An 18,532-nucleotide genomic window follows, 5' to 3' on the forward strand; every position below is an offset into this window, starting at 1 on the left:
ATTCAGTTTAAAGCTGAAAGCACAGATGAAATACACCATTATACCCACAATGAAGCTTTTACAGTATTTTATATGAAGTAAAAATACAGATTTATCTCTGTAAGTGGGAGCAGAATAAAAAGTGCTTGTTTGCTCGATAAATACCTTAAGAAGTAGATGACAGTGAAGGTTCTTTTCTTCCTCTTTTGCTGTCATTGTGAACTTGAATTTCTTCGTTGCATGGGGTACATTCTCCCAACAGATAAATGGAAATTGCCTCCCCCTAAATGAGTCTGCATGTTTGTAGTTAAGGACTCTCCTTGTGTATGATATACACAGCCTCATAGGCCCTTAAGCTGATGAGGCATTGAGCATGAGTTTTTCACTCCCTGAGTAAGTGGTCCAACTCCTAAGCTATTACAGAACCAGTTGAAAAGCAGTGCTACTGTCCTCTGCCAGTCTGTAAAAAAAGAATAGTGCAGTTTTCCACAAAAGACTGCAGAATCAGCTGTCCTTGTAGAAGACTGCTTATTTAGGAGTTGCAGACTGAGAAAGAACTGAAATTAAAGATGTTTCCTTCACCCCAAAAGTTCCAAGTTGGCTAGGTCTCTTCAAGAGCTTGGGATCTAATTTAGGTCCCAGACCTACAAAGTCCAGTTTCTGCAAATTATTTCGACTGGCAGGTCCCCTCTTCATGGCTGCAGACATGATGCCAGTAAAATGAAAGAAATATAGCATAGACATCATTCACTTGTTTCAGTATTCAGTTTCTAGACTTCAACATTTGCACATTTACTTATTAGAAGCTAAATTTTTGAGTTCTGGTCCTACTCACCATCAGCTTCTTTTTTTTCAACATTGTTTCTTTAAAAAAAAAAATAAAAATCTTAACAAGTATTCACATTATCTCTAAATTCCTCAGTCCTTTCAGTGAAAATATTTCTATATGCACAGGCTTTTGAAGGTGGTGCTTCAGTTTCCTTCTTTTTTTTATCCCTCCCAGAAAATACCTCTTGTTTTCCATTTCTGTGACAGATGTTAGCTACCTAATAGCACAAAGCTATAACTTGCTGAATATCCAGATGCTCATGCTGCTTCATCATATTCGTGTCAGTTTCACATACCAGTATTCATCACTTTATTGTAAGCACTGCTGTATTCTAGAAAATCTAATAATCAGCAGGAAAAAAAAAAGAAATATTAATAACAAGGAGATGCCTTACAGAGGGTTCACTTTGGAAAAACACCATACATTGAAGAGGGCTCCTTTTTAGCATCTTTGTTAAATATATCAGTTCTCATATGATTCTGAGAATCGACAAAATGGATGAGTGTATCTAAAATGGCGACTACAAAGAGGAATCTGGCAGTACAACAGAAAGAGTTATATAAATAAAAAGGCTGCTATGGAAAAGGGTGAAATTTGAAGAATGTTCTGCTAATGTTCTGTAGGATTAAGGAGAATTTGAGGCTCCATAGAAGTCTCTCAAAAGATTGCTGTCAAATCCTGAAATGGAAGCAATCATTCATTTGTGAGTCTCCCTTCTAGACCTACTCTCAATGAAATTCAGATAACAGCTCCCCTGGAGCAATGTTCAGTTGCCATCTGGAGATGCCTCCTCCAAAAGCAGAGCTAAACCCTATTAGATGAGGATTTCTCTTTTATTATTTTTTTCATTTTATTTTTCCTTGCTGCTGCTGCTGTTGATCTCACCCAGTTGTAGTTAAGAGGTAAGCATAGAGTACAAAGCTTTTGCTTCCCTGCCATTAGGGAAAAATTGAAACTATTTCCTCACGGGCTCATTCTAGCAAGCCCTGCTTTATTAGAGCACAACAGTGGGGTGAACAGCAAGGAGAAATTCATGAGTGGTGATCAAGTGCTGCTGCAAATCTTCATGTATGAAAAAACCAGAAAGCAGCCCTTCTAAGTCATCAGATCCTACTGACGTTCCAGCAGCTTTAACTCAAACTCAGAGAATGGGTCAAGGTCCAAGAAAGTTCACTCTGCATACATCCTGGGCTTTTGCATCTGGGCCAAAAAAAAATAGCATTATGGTGCTGGATTAGCTGAGCTAGATAGATCTCTGGAGGAAGTTCCCACATTGCTTCTTGAGGAAGAGTGCAACTACAAAACTAATCACTCTGGCTACATCTCTAAGAGAGTCCAGATGTGTGCATTTATACATTTATTAAAGGATTAGATTGATGTCTTGAAAAGATCATGAAAGACAGGAGAAAGAAATGGATTTTCTTTTCACTGGATAATACCCAGGACACATCAGAACTGACAATAACTGTAGTTGCAGTGCTCAATATGCACAAATATATCAGTTATGTCAGTCTTACAGCAGAAGAAATATTACTGTTTCATTTATGAAACTAGGAAATCAGTCACACCTCAAACCACTGCACAAATTTTACAGTTCTTAATTCCTCCCCCGCCCCTTATTTCTTTAAGAAACTAATATTTGGATAAGATAAATTTTATCTTCCCTCATCAGAGACAGTACGGGAAAGCATGTTTGGTTGACTTTGGCTGGAAGCCAGCTGCCCACCACGCTGTTCTATCACACCCTTACTCAGCTGAACAGGTCAGAGAAAAAATAACAAAAGGCAGGATATAAACATAATAAGAACATAAGGTTGATATCAGGACAAGGAGAGATCACTCACCAATTACCGTAATAGGCAAAATGTTTGACTCAGGGAAATTAGTTTAATATATTGTCAAGTAAGTCAAAGTAGGGTAATGAGGAATAAAACTAAATCCTTTCTTCCTGAAATCTCTCCTTCCTCCCCCAGCAGTGCAGGAGGATGAAGAATGAGGACTGTGGTCAGTCCATCATACTTTGCTGCTTCTTCTTTCTTAGAGCAGGACTTCTCACACTCCTTCCCCTCTTCAGTGGGGGATCCCTCCCACAGGACACAGCCCTCCATGAACTTCTCCAATGGGAGCCCTTCCCAAAGGCTACAGTTCTTCACAAACTGCTCCAGTGTGGGTCCCTTCCATAGGGTGCATCCTTTAGGAGCAGACTGCTCCAGTGTGGGGCACTATGGTGTCACAAGTGCTGCAGCAAACCTGCTCCAGCACAGGCTTGCCACAGGGTCACAGCTTCCTTCAGGCATTCCCCTGCTTAGCATGGGATTCTCAACAAGCTACAAGTGGATATCTGCTCCACCATGGGCCCCCATGAGCTGCAGACGCACAGCTGCCTCACCATGGTCTGCATCACAGGCTGCAGGGAATCCCTGTGCCAGCACCTGGAACAGCTCCAGTCCTCCTGCACTGACCTTGGTGTCTGTGGAGCTGTTTCTCTCACAGATTCTCACTCCTTTCTCCAGCTGCATAGAGGGTGGTTTTTCTAGGATGCCCAAAATTCTCTTGTGTCATGAAACTGAAAGGGTTCTTTTACTATACACCAGCTAATGGGAATCTGAAAAAATATTTAAGTATCTAGATAAACTGAACTGAATTCGGGCTAACCAACTGCCCCCTCCAACTCAGGATGTGCTGCCCCCTCCCTGGAAAACGTCTAGAAGTATCTCACCTCTTCATCTGTGCTCTTAATGTAAATGTAGCACTGTCAAGAACACATTGTGACAAGGAGAAATCCGCTATCACTATGTCCTGTTACTGGTTAAACAGAAAAAAAGAAACACAAAAGGAGGAATCCAATGACACATTTTTAGTTATTTGAATGAATACTTCTCATCTGCTTTCTCTGAACCTTCTCTACTTCCAAAACAAAAGTACTTCAGTTTTGTCATGAGTGACGCAAAAGGCAATGACCTGGTGCTTGGTGATATAATAGTATTAAGGACTCAAAGCTGAATGATTACAGTAATAGACTTGTATATGAAAAATTATATTAGAGATTGGAGGCAGAACCAACAACACCAAAGAACAATTATGCTGTCAAGGACCAACATGAAACAGAACCACTCCGAGATGTAGCCCTTGAAAGCTGTAACCATAAAGATGCACACTTTTTCCAGTCTTCACACCTAACAGTGTTTCACTTCTGTAAACTACAGTATCTGTCACAACAAAGTCCAAAACATAAAACCAAGAAGTATACAGTGTACTTCATAGGCCACAGCCATTTAGAAGTGTTCAGTCTGAAAGGTTACACTGAACAGAAATGCTGTCCCAGGAAGAGTAGAAACCAATCCTTCAACAAAATCAAAACTTCACCTACAGCTTGTTAAAGACCATACTAAACTGACTGAGAAGAAAAGGTATGTTTGCTAGCACTAGCACTATGTAAAATGTCAGAAAATGGTGGATTTATTCCTTATTCACACTGTTCAGGAACTGTCAGGGTTCAGCCTGCACTCAAGAGACAACAGGAAGTACATAATGCTAAGGTTTGCTTTCGGTTTATTTATTATCCTTCCCAACACTGATAAAGCTACCCTTCCATCCATCCCAGGACTACACGTTTACAATGGAGAATACAATTTTGTGACAACAGACTGTGTAGCTATTTGAATGAGGAAGGTTCTCTATTTCTTTCTTCTTGAAGAAAATAACACAGTCAAAGTCAACACCTGTAGCTGACTCTGGCTTACTTGCACACCAGATGGAATGAAACGAAATGATTATATATTCTTTGCTTACTATTTTCCTTTGCAGAATTGGAGAAGAACTGAAATTGCAGGTTCACCACAAAACCCACAATAGAATAGGATTTTAAAGCACTGAAGTTACACAACAATGTGAGACTGGAAAGATACTCTTGTAAAAAAATGAGGAATGACCTAGAGCACCTTTCTTATGAAGAAAGGCTGAGAGAGTTGGCCTTGTTCATGCTCTAGGGCGACCTTAGATAAATCTTTCAATACTTAATAGGGCCTACAAGAAATCTGAAGAGGGACGTTTTACAAGGGCATATAGTGATAAAACAAGGGGGAATGGCGTTTAACTGACAGAGGGGAGATTTAGATTAGATATTAGAAAAAAAATCTTCACTATGAAGGTGGTGAGGCACTGAAACAGGCTGGCCTGGAGAGCTGTGGATATCCGCCTCTGGAAGTATTCAAGGCCAGTTTGGATGGAGCTTGAACAACTTGGTGTAGGGGTTTGGAACTAGATGATCTTCAAGGTCCATTCCAAGCTAAACCATTCTATGATTCATAGGATTCTATGATTTGTCATGCTGAGAAATTAAAACCAAAAACATGCAGAATGACTATTCCAGTCTAAAGCACTACTTAAGCAAGTTCTCAAGAGTCAATAATTCTGGATTCTGTTCACACAGGCACCTCATTTTTAACTTCAAATCCAGAGGCAAACTCACAAGCCCATTTTGTTCTGGTGTACAGACATGAGTGTGTGTAGCAGAAAACTAATGAAGGTACAAAGAACACTTCTGTACACACCTTTCTATATTTTATCAGGGTGACATTGTCACTGAAGTTGTCAAAATAGGCTTTCTCAATCACCCTATTTCTTGAGCATCTCCAGCACATTAACATAATGAAAAGCATTAGCTTGATACAAACTTATCACACTGAGAAACATAAAAAGTGAATTTGAGCAATTTATTTTAAAATTCCCAAGTTTTAATTACTGCTTTTCAAAAAACAAACAAAACCCCAACAAAACAAAAAAACAACAACAAGAAAGAAAAATCCAACAAAATAAAACAAAAAAAAAGCTACATGTTTAAATTCACGTTTCAAGCCACATCAGAATACATTTTGGAGTTACCAGCTACAATGTTTTTATCTCACACTCAGCACTGCAAGTCTGTTCTTACATTATATTAGGAATTGTCAGTTAATTGCTGTGTGTTAACTACCTCTCTATAATGTGATTTAGACTTGTAGTAAATGCCACACAGTAGTTAATACAGAAACAATACACTCACCTTATCTTCTCCTGCCACCTGGAAAGCTGATTAGAAAATGTTTTTCACAGCTTATCACTTAAATATACCTCCTAACCAAACCTTACATGGCAGTAAAATCCATGGTTTCATTCCCTCACTTATGATCAGCTTTCCAGACTGCAAAGCTAGCTTTAATACCTAGAACTCTGGTTATACAAAAACTGTATTTGTAAAATCAGTATTGCTTCTTTCTACTAATAATATGGCACTGAACACAAATGATTTTACCAAATGTCTTAAACTACCTCCTTTTTCTTACAGATACTTGTTCTCAAACTTGTTGCTTCTGTTCTTTCTGAAGCTCAAGTACTGGAAACTCAAGTCCAATTACTCATTAACATGATACACAAGACACAGCGGATTAGGTACTCAAGGCTTTAAGGCAGCTGAAAATAAGGATGCTATGTTTGTAAACTGTCAGGTACTTCAAGGGGTACAAAACCTGTTCACTGCTGAAGCAATATTTCCTTCCCCTCTCCATTTCATTAGATACTGTCTCAGTGTTCTCATTAACTCCTTGAGACCTGATATCCCACTTACTCAACACTCAGCACAGCTATAAGTGTCTGTCAAAGTCCTGAGCTGAAAGCATTCCATCCTCACTTTGCACGAGCATTTCCAGCTGCGTATAAGGAAACATATGAGGAACATGTTCACCTTAAAACTGAGGCAAGGCTTACTGGCCTCTCTTCCTATAAGGCTACAAAAGTATACACTAAAAGTGAAGAATCACACCACTCAGCCACACTTTGTCCTGGAAGCATCTTTTCAGTCTTTAGAGAACCCAGATCTTTTGAAGCAATTCCTGTGTTCTAGGCTACTCTTCACAGTTTAGGCTACTCTTTACAGTTTAGGCTATTCACGTGAAGCAGGTTGCTCTCATACTTTATTCTAACCAATCTGCATCTTTTACACATCAACATCCGTACCCACCTGGAAGAAAACAGATCATTTTCTTTTCCTTTTTTTTTTTTGCTTTCTCTTCAGATTTCTTTTTTAAGAAATTTGGTCAACACTCCTGAATTTTACGTCTTTTTCCCTGTCAATATTGTAATGCTGTCACATGCTTTCCATCTGACTGCTGAAATTGGATTCTTTTTCTTACTATTTATTGATTTTTTTCACAATATTGTAATAATTTTTGCTTTTTCTTATTTCTCTGACTAGTTTAATAATCTTTAAAATTCTTTATCTTACTCCATCGTAGTTGATGGAACAATCCATTGTCTTTTCTTTTAATCACATGAGGAACCACCTCTGTGCGCCAGTATTATCACATCTGTTTTGTTCTGATTGTACAAGGGATCTTACTTAATATAATTGAAGCACTAAGAAAATACCACTAAACTCAGGGGAGCTGATTAAAGAGATACGCCATCCAACATCTTAGCTGATCTGTTTCTATGTGATGGTTGCCATGTTCTCTGAGATTAACTTAGAAGTCCCTTCTCACAGCTGAAATTTGGGGTTAAAATACTGATTTGAAGGAGGAGAAAGATTTGAAGCAAAACTAGTTGCTAGCAATGATCTTACTCATGACCTACTCCAAACCTTTTTAGGAGTTTCCTCAAAGGCTATTTACCCTGGCTTTCATTAACGCAACTCAGGAGGAAGTCATTCTGCATTCAGGGACACCGACCATTGCCAATTTGACATGAAAAAAGGAAAAGTCTCTCTCACTGAAAGGCTTTTAAAACAAATTAAAAAGGTGAGATGTGGCATTAACTGTGCATGGAACGTAAAGCAAGAGCATTCCGCTTATGCACTTGTTGAACTGAGGCCTCCTTGTGTCACATGGTGAGGGATATTGCACATAACTTTTAGTCATGTCTCCACAAGCCCTGTAATAAGCATAAAATCTGATGTGCAAATAAGGAGCTATGAGATTAAACAATAAACAAAATGATACATTGCAGCAAATGGGTCTTACTGCAAGCACTGCATGTGAGTGGACAGCAATTCATCAGGCAGAGAACAACTGGCTGCATATTGTCACTCTCTCATACATATTTTGATGTTATTTTTCTATCTCCAGTTTGGAATATAAAATGGTTTTCCACAGACAACCTTCACGCTGGCTGTCTGGACATTGAAGGCTGCAGCAGTACCAGGTCACCAGCCTTGCAACATCGAATCATAGAATAGTTAGGATTGGAAAGGACCTCAAGATCATCTAGTTCCAACATCTCTGCCATGGGCAGGGACATCTCACACTAAACCATATCAACCAAGGCTTCATCCAACCTGGTCTTGAACACCGCCAGGGATGGAGCATTCACTACCTCCCTGGGCAACCCATTCCAGTACCTCACCACCCTAACAGTAAAGAATTTCTTCCTTAGATCCAGTCTAAACCTCTGCTGTTTAAGTTTCAAACCGTTACCCCTTGTCCTATCACTACAGTCCCTAAAGAATAGTCCCTCCCCAGCATCCCTGTAGGCTCCCTTCAGATACTGGAAGGCTGCTATGAGGTCTCCACGCAGCCTTCTCTTCTCCAGGCTGAACAGCCCCAACTTTCTCAGCCTGTCTTCATATGGGAGGTGCTCCAGTCCCCTGATCATCCTCATGGCCCTCCTCTGGACTTGTTCTAACAGTACCATGTCCTTTTTATGTTAAGGACACCAGAACTGCACACAGTACTCCAAGTGAAGTCTCAGGAGAGCAGAGTAGAGGGGCAGGATCACCTCCTTTGACCTGCTGGTCACGCTCCTCTTGATGCAGCCCAGGATACGGTTGGCTTTCTGGGCTGTGAGCGCACACTGCTGGCTCATGTTCATTTTCTCATTGACTAACACCCCCAAGTCCTTCTCCGCAGGACTACCATGAATTTCCTTTTTGCCCAACCTGTAGCTGTGCCTGGGATTGCTCCCACCCAGGTGTAGGACCTTGCACTTGGCATGGTTAAACTTCATGAGATTGGCATCAGCCCACCTCACAAGTGTGTCAAGGTCCCTCTGAAGGGCATTCCTTCCCTCTAGCGTATCAACCGAACCACACAGCTTGGTGTCATCGGCAAACTTGCTGAGGGTGCACTCAATTCCATTGTCCATGTCAGCGACAAAAATATTAAACAAGACCAGTCCTAACACCGATCCCTGAGGGACACCACTCGTTACTGATCTCCAGCTGGACATTGAACCGTTGACCACAACTCTTTGAGTGCGATCATCCAGCCAGTTCTTTATCCACCGAGTGGTCCACCTATCAAATTGATGACATTCCAATTTAGAGACATGGATGTCATGTGGGACAGTATCGAATGCTTTGCACAAGTCCAGATAGATGACGTCAACTGCTCCACCCCTGTCCATCACTTTTGTAGCCCCATCATAGAAGGCCACCAAATTGGTCAGGCAGGATTTTCCCCTAGTAAAGCCATGCTGGCTGTCACCAAGCATATCCCAGCCCTGCCTGGCTCTTAGTATCCCCTAGGATCTTTAAAAGTCCCTTCCAACCCAAACTGTTCTGAGATTATCTGAAGAGATCACTGTGAAGAATCCTGGCTTTCCCAAGGCTTTGTACCGATAGACCCTCGGTCATTTTGTGCTTCTAAGCTCTTCCTCTGACACATGAGGGCAGGAATGTTATCTTTGTTCCACCCTGTTTCAATTGCCCCTTGCAGTTTACAACACCCTGAGTAGTAATAGCAGCTTCTTGCAAAGAAGTGCCAAGAGCAATGGAAAGCTGGTCACACAAAACACTATTAATTTTCCACCTATTATCCTGTCCTGATAACTGTGTAGAAAGTCTGAGCTTACACTGTCTCTAGTGTCTCTAGCTGGTAAAGAAGGGATCAGTCTTCTCAGTGAAAATAGGAGTTATTTGCAAAAGAGATTTTCACTTGTAGACATCCCACACTGCAGCCTCCTTCACACATGCCAGTTCATTATGGTGATGATACCTGGAATAATTCCCTGGCAGATCTTTGCTGTGCATAGCAGCTACAAGGTCTTCTGTTTTTTTCTAAATGGAGGAACAAAAGCAAAAACTAGCTCAGTTGCAAGGAAAGAGGAAGCCAGATCTTTGACAACGTATCTCATCTTCTCCATGATTCTTTGTCATGCCTCTGAGACCTTCCTCATGGAGCAGAACTTTAAACAGTTTTTATGTCTACCAAAGGATAAGGAAGAGCAAGGTCTAACACTATTTCTCCTCTTCTTGCAACTCCTAGGCTATAAAAAAGCTCTTGCTGTATATGCTTCATTGGTAAGCCCTGCCAGGGAATTACGTCTGTAGTTTAAGCAATTGCTGGACATTTATCCTATCTTTGGCGCATTGCAGAATTCGAGATTTAAAAGTCAAGGCTTGACCCATACGTCATGTACCTCTCAAAAGGAGGAAGGCTGACTTCATGGAAGAGAGTGGACTTTACCAGTCCAAAAGGAGTGCAGGGCAAAAGCAAACTCCTCCCAGTGTAACCTACTTAGAGCAACAGCTAGATCCCAGCTAATGAGAGTTCTGTCTGCCTTGCCATCCAAATTTGCTTCTGTCTCTGAAGTAAGATTCGCTTATCACAAGGCCTTTGCTCACCAATGTAACTGAACTTCCATGCCTATCTTCATACCCTGCAGGATCTCCTTGCTATATTTTATCCAGGAGGACTATCATCTGTGGATGTCTTCAAACAAGCTGTCAGTGAGAAAGTGTGCAAGGAGCTGAATGAGAACCTCCACAATGGAGGGAATGATGCCTTCCAAAGCCAACCTATATACCTGTTGGCAGAGACCTTGAAGATGATTTCTTCTGACTTCCAGCTATGACAGATACTTGTTACCCTGCAGGCTTACTTCAGGAACTGGATTTGACCTACCAGGGGCTCCAAGGTAAAAGTACAAAGAAGACAAACTGCCTGTTTCAGATGTAGAAAAGATTGGCATTTTCATTTTCTGTCCTCTTTTTTTGTTCCTCTTGTACTGGCATCTGATTTGTTGTGTGCCTATGGAAAAAAATAATTTCTTTTCTTCCTCTGCATTGAAGCAGAATTTAGACAATGAGAGAACAGTGAGAAGGAGATTAGAAGGCAGAGAAGGCCTAGGTCATGTTAGGAGGTTAGTGATGGTATACCTGTCATATAGCTCCCTTCTCTGACAGTGTTGATGGATACCTGTGAGCATGGGTACCTGTGAGAGCATGTAGCTGAATGCAGCGTGCATCCTTGAGCCAGAGTCACAGGGATGCTCCCTCTGGATTCAGCAACAGTGCTCAAAGCCTTATCTGAAGCTCTTGATACTGCAGTACTTCCTTTAAAACATCCCCTCAAAAATTCTATTAGCTGATCTCTATGGGAAAAGGGTGCTAGCTTTGGAGAAGCCAAGCAAGCAGGGCAAATTAGAAAGACTGAAATAGTAAACTTTGCAAGCAGTCCCACTATTATGAAGTGACTAATAGAGCACTGGGGTTTTCCTGCTGGTTGACAGCCTCATTAAAAAGCCTATAATTTCTATTACTTAGCTTTTTCTGCTGTGTGGTTGGATTTGGAGGAAAAGTAACATAGGAAAGCATTTCTCTGGTCAAACACTTCTTTAAGGCCTTTAAGGTTGCTTCACAAAATTGCTTTCATAAGAAAGAGAGATATGTTGCAGTATCTTAGTGAAGGTAGTCATTCTGGTGTAGCTCAGTCATGGAAATGAGAAAAAAACCCTGCTTTGTAAGTGAAAAGCAGGAGACTTAAAAGCTGACAGAATACCTTAGAAGCTACACAACACCACAGTGTCTCACATGCTTTAGGAAAGCCTACAGTGAAACATTATAGGACTTACTAATGCTGTTGATCTACACAATGGCATGGGATTCTGCAGTGCTGCCCAATTGTCCAGATCTTAAAATTAACCTCATGCTGAGCTGCCTTTAAGGACTTTTGAATAGTAGCTCTGCTAAGTCACTGAGAAAAACACACACTTTTCTCTTTTTAGCAGTAGCACCATTTCTGTGAGTTTAATGGAAATGCACTTCTATAGAGAAGCAGCAGCCTCTGAGGCCATGCAAGTGGTGTCATACTACATTTGTGTTCCCCTAAGGTTGCTGATAGTTGTCTGGAGCAATCTCCACCTCCTCAAGCAGTTGCTTTCCGTGCTCCACCACGTCAGCCAGAACTCTTCAGCCAGTAGAATGAATTCTGGTAATCTTGCCATAGGCATCAGGCCAAATATGCTAATCTCAGTCAAGGATAGTTCCCACTGTAACTGCTGATGAAGCTGACATGGGCCAGTAGCTCCACTTTACAGCACTGCCTTTAGTGCAAGTCCTTTTTTTGGTCTTCCATTCTGCTTGCAAATCTGTCAAGAGAGACTGTGATCACAATTCCTTTACTTTTTCTTCCCTGACTTCCAGCCTCAGGTACTGGACTTTGACATGTAACTCAAACTGATGCTTGTGGTGTTGATTGCAGAAACTCTGGAACTCTTCTAGAAATCATGGAAGAAGAAAAGATGGCCCACCTGCAGGAAGCTGAGGAACTGTTTTGTGTAGTTTGCTGAGGTGCAGTACCAGGAAAATCATCATAGGCAATACTGATTGGAGAGGAAGGAAGAGATAGAGTTCCTAAGAATAAAACAGGCTGGTGTTATTGCTTGCCAGAATAGATGCAACCATTTACAGCAGTAGAAGGCAAGACACAGGATAGTCTGATTACCCTAAAAAGACCCTGCTGAATTTAGCACGCCTCACATCAGCCTAGTGCCTTCCTGCTGCATTCTTCAGTTGGCCAAAATGGCCCATCAAAGGGAAAGTATCTTTCTCCAGGCACCTTGTGTGGTTTGTCACCTGATCAAGAGAACAAACCTGGACAAATTTCCCTTTTCTACCCACTGTCATCAGACAGTTGTCAAGTAACTGAGCTGGTTTTTTTTTGCAGCGCCTCTTAAATGAATCCTTGCAGTGCTCTGGAGCAATAAAGACACTCTTCTGTCCTGTCTTTTAACACAGGAAGTCCTCAAAATACACATATAACTCTCAAGATTTCCAAATATTAAGTGCATTTTATTCATAGTACCCATGAATAGTAAGAGTGAGCAAGTCTATATTATTTTCCATTCATCAGCCTTCTGTATTTGTTCTCTTATTTTTTTCTCATATAGAATGGGATAGAAAAATGTGAATGCTAAAACATTCAGATAGTTCTAAAACGACATTATCTCTCCCCAAGGCTAACCATCTGCTTTATCTGCAATCCCAACAAGGCAATGTGCCTCTAGATCAGTAGATGCTAAGATAGCAGAAAAGAGCCTAGTTTTAGCAGTCACAATATGGCTGCTTTGCAGACTTACCAAAATGAAAACGGGGCTTCTCTTTCTTTCTCTCAGGGCTTGGTGTGACCCCAGCATAACTTTGACAAACCAGTCGCTTTTTTTCTTATTTTATAATTTGTGAAAATACATCAAGAAAATTAAACTGAGAGGTGACTCAAGAGAATTGTATATGTCTCCAGTTCTTTAGTAGAACATGATGTAGATCAGTCATTGATCACCAGTTTGAAGCATTACTCATTACTGAAATGTTATTTGGTCATATATTTACACCAGACCTAAGAAAGAGAATGGTTGTATGGATCACCCACCAAATGCTGACATGCATATTTTACTTTTTTTAATTACCCAAGGCAGAATTGGTTGACTGCAAATTTTCTATTTTTCCTGGGTAACTTGGTTAGAAAGTGTTGAATCTCTGTATTAATGTAGGCTGTGAGAAACTTTATACTCTTAATCTCTTCACAAAATAATGAGTACACAACATTTCATTAACACAGAAATCCTGGCTACTGAAGATTCCAGATCCTGGTAGAGAAGAATCCAAAATAAGCAGGCCACTTTTGATTTTCATAGAATCATAGAATAGTTAGGATTGGAAAGGACCTCAAGATCATCTAGTTCCAACATCTCTGCCATAGGCAGGGACATCTCACACTAAACCATATCAACCAAGGCTTCATCCAACCTGGTCTTGAACACCGCCAGGGATGGAGCATTCACTACCTCCCTGGGCAACCCATTCCAGTACCTCACCACCCTAACAGTAAAGAATTTCTTCCTTAGATCCAGTCTAAACCTCTGCTGTTTAAGTTTCAAACCGTTACCCCTTGTCCTATCACTACAGTCCCTAATGAAGAAGTCCCTCCCCAGCATCCCTGTAGGCCCCCTTCAGATACTGGAAGGCTGCTATGAGGTCTCCACGCAGCCTTCTCTTCTCCAGGCTGAACAGCCCCAACTTTCTCAGCCTGTCTTCATATGGGAGGTGCTCCAGTCCCCTGATCATCCTCATGGCCCTCCTCTGGACTTGTTCTAACAGTACCATGTCCTTTTTATGTTGAGGACACCAGAACTGCACACAGTACTCCAAGTGAAGTCTCAGGAGAGCAGAGTAGAGGGGCAGGATCACCTCCTTCGACCTGCTGGTCACGCTTCTTTTGATGCAGCCCAGGAAACAGTTGGCTTTCTGGGCTGCAAGCACACACTGCAGCCGGCTCATGTTCATTTTCTCATCGACCAACACCCCCAAGTCTTCTCTGCCCAACATGTAGCTGTGCCTGGGATTGCTCCTACCCAGGTGTAGGAACTTGCACTTGTCATGGTTAAACAGGGAAGCTGCACTGGCATTTGCCTGATATTGTGTGAACTTGAGATAGATATGCATATACATAGCATCACTGTAGAGGAGAAAGCATTTTTAGCAATGCTTAGAAAGACTAGCTCCTGATTTCATTATACTAGCAAGTTTAAAACCCAAAACAGGAAGAGTTTATTTGTGGCCCAGCACTGAACCTCATCACTGCAGCCTTTCAGCAGATAGCAAGTGGAAGGAAAGAGAAAGGTACAAACATGGGAACTCTGCCCTTTGGAGAGAATAGTAGACTTTCCCTCCCTTTAGGGACTTCAGGGCTGTATCATGACTATCTTCCCCCTGGTCAATACCTTTGCCCTTTGTCTCAAAGCTTTGGGGCAGAGCATCCATCACAGTCCATATTGCTAGGGATGTTAATTATCTGGGTAGGCACCTGGCAAGTCCTACATGCTGTAAGATTGTAGGGGTCATACATAGTTTAGAGCAATGCTGAAGCTCTTGCTTATGGGTTTGGACCAATTCGTCCCTCTCAACCTATGGCTTCCTTAGGTCTCAGGCTGTGCACCGAGAGACAGCTGTTTCTGTATAAGTGGCTTTCCATTTCCCTGCCAAAGAAACCAGAAATCCAGGTCCAGAAACATCAGCCAAAATCCTCCCAGGCCCCTGTGCAGTCTGCAAGGAGGGGCTTTACTGCCAGTAAATTTGACTGTAGGTAATTTTTAAATAACAAGTCTGCCGCAAATTATTTAAAAAAGGAAACGTAGTGCTTTCTTCAACCTCACACAGTGGTCAATTCTCTGACATGGAAACAATAGTCTCAAAGTCCAGTTTTTTGATGTCCAAGTAATTAAAAAACTATAACCAAATACTAAACCACACCACAGACACTAGTACCAAGGTGGTTTTTTTTTTTTCCAAGAAGATGGTATTCTGAAGCTGATGAGCTGTTAACTTGATTTTTTCAGTGTAATAAAGATTTCATAATGTGCCTGAATTATGATCTGGAAATGGGGGAAATCTTAGAAGCTCCTGGATTGTCTGTCTTCATTTATCTAGACTTATTCAAGGTTCATTCAAATGGGGATCCAAACTGAAGTCAGTGTAACAGCAGTGCTCATCAGTGGGCTATTGTCAGGAGAAAGGAGAACTCATCAGAGACACAGTTTGTTCATTGAGGGGATGACTCATTTACGTCAATCTACTAGCACAGATGTTTTAGCATACCTGTCATCCCTTAGGTGATCCATCTACCTGAAGGTCTTAGCTGCCTGAACCTTCATTTCTGTGATTTGTGATTTTTTTTGAAAACACGATTGGAAGCAAAACCCCATTAAAAAGAAATATATAAAATGCCTGTATCTCCACAGAAGTGATTTCTCAAATATGCTGTTTTCATGGGCATTTATCATGAATGGCCATGAGAAAATTATGTAGACAGCGGACACTAGCATACCAATAGCAAAGTAACGGGACGTGATATTAGATACTTGTCTAATTTTATTAAAATAAATTTTCAGCTCAAGTCAGTAATTTTTTAAACAAGGCTAGGGCTGACTGATTTTCGTCCCCTCAACTCATAAAAGATTTCCAGTGCTTTACTGTAGTGTAGCTGTAAATCTAACTATAGGTAGTGAAATGAAAGGTTCTCTGACTGTGAGGGGCTTTTATGCAAAAATAAAGTTGGAAACAAAATAGCTAATCTAGGGTTTTTTCCTGACTATGTGACTGTGGGTGATACACAATGATACCTCATGGAGATGAAAAAACCTTCATCAGACTGAAAATGAGGGAACCTCATGTGACTGCACAATTACCTTTGTGCAGTGCAAGATGAGGGAACCCCATGTGATTGCACAGTTATAGATTGCACAAACCTCTATAAACTTGAAAACAAGGGACTCAGCTATTCAACAAAATTTGGTTTTACAATATTCTTCAGAAGCCGCATGGTTTGATTAATGCAGAGTTTCAGGTTTTATTTATTTGAAACAGTCTATTCTCAATCAAGTTCATTTATCTATCACCCTTCAGTTGAAACGGTGATGACAAAACTTGCATATCTAGTGATATGCTTTGAAACCAAATGTGAACTTGCAGCTGTTGTGGGGCTGAGTTCTAATCCCATAGGAAGAAGAAAAGGAGAGATTCCTCCCTTGTAATAATCCTGAAGCTTCCAGAAGTCCTGTGGGAAATCTCAGTAAAGTCTTCAAGATGATTTCTTTCCCACAGGATTTCAAACTCCAGCTTTTTTGAGCTTCATTCCTTCACAGAAGAACAAAGGCTTATCTGTCTCTGAGGTCAAGGCCTGTGCTGCACACATACACGTATAACAAGCGCTTCATTCAAAAGCATATCAATATCTGCGTTTGGAAGAAAGGTGCACATGTGTACACATGCACACATGTAAACCTGGGTTTTTTTTGCCATTCACGTGAGTGCAAGCAAGAATTGCTTGTGAAGATTTTCAATCACATTTTTAGTAATCTGTTCAATCATTCTGAATTATTTTTCCATTCTAAGCCATCAGAGATTGCTTCACAGGCACCTGTTTTAAAGCTATTTAAAACTCAGGGTTCTTCTAAGCAAAAATTGGGTTTTGAACTTTGGATACCTAGAAATAATATGATTTTTCGGTAAATACAAAGTACTTCCTTTAGGATGATTAATGAGTTTATGGATGCAGCCAGATGATTTTTTTCTCCTGAAGTAATACTTAACTTATTAAAGGCCCCAATTCCAAGACACTAGGATTTCCAACATAGAAGGAGTTGGAAAAATCACGTAAGACTGGTATCTCTTGTACCAATGTTACTTGATTTGTAATATGAGAATTTCTTGAATCTCTTGTATTCATTGCTAAAGAAATACACTGAGGCATTTTAATAATCCATCAAAGAAATAAAACTAATCCACTTGTTTATAGTCCATCTTAAGCAGAAACTTTCACAATACATACATGCTGCAAGATGCAAATGCAAAAGTACATAAATGTCAGTTATCCTAAGAAATGTTACCACATTTTAGACCATGTGAAATCATAACAAAATATGATGAAACATCTAAAGATACGGGAAAATACTTTCAGAAGTTAGTAACAGAGCTATAATGGAAATCTGGGTTCATCTACAATAAAAAGCTTTGCCTAGCAGACCAAGTATTTCACACTTTCCTTGAACTCAAGAAAGTCATAGCTAAGAAAACTTTCACTTGTGAAAGAAAAGATAGGGAGCTAAATATAAGCATCCATGTGAAAACAAAACCGTCTCTCCAGGAAGCAATATGGCCTATATTAGCATGAACAGACAAATAATCTGAGGCTCTCTAGAAATCTTGCTAAAAAATATTAAGATAATCATAACAGTCTTCTCACTTTCGATACTTGAATTTTAGTAGGTCTTGGCTTTTAGACCTTTCACTTGGTCTAACAACCAGAAACATATACTTCATAAGGATCTATGGGATAAAAGCTCTAACTTTTCCCCTCTAATAATTTTCATTATGGTTTTTGGGGTGCGGGTTATTTTTTTTAAATTATTATTATTTCTAGTAGGGACTTTCTATATATATCTGTTAAAATGAGAGAGGTTATTTGCAAGGATGATATTTAACATATGCTCACATGGCAGTTCTAACAGGGAAATCTGTATTTTGAATAACTAGTTGCTTATGAATTTTTTTCTTTTTATCTATCTTAATTGACATTATAGTGACAAAAATATACCAGAAAAGCAGAAAAATAAACTTGAAACTGTTCCTCAATGCAGGGAATAACCTTTTGTGGTTTTGAGGTTTGTGAAGTTCAAAATCAAAACAGCTAAGATAAAACATTTCTTCTGACATTCTCAACTAAGAATTAAATACTAATTAGTTTCCAATATATAAACTGTGTGTTCTGCTTTCCCTTTCTACAGGATTAATTATAAACTTGTAGAAAAATGTTATCCTTTTCCAAATGGAGAGGTCTGACAGCCCTTCCAAAGTGTGCCAGTATTTAAAATACACTTGCCTTCAGATAACACACACACACAAATCAGAGATGAATGGCTGAGATGAGCAGGCAGAAGCAGCAGATAGGATGGCAGAAGGAAAGACAGAAGGAACTG

This window comes from Melopsittacus undulatus, chromosome Z (genome assembly GCF_012275295.1).
Source record: "Melopsittacus undulatus isolate bMelUnd1 chromosome Z, bMelUnd1.mat.Z, whole genome shotgun sequence".
NCBI lineage: Eukaryota > Metazoa > Chordata > Aves > Psittaciformes > Psittaculidae > Melopsittacus > Melopsittacus undulatus.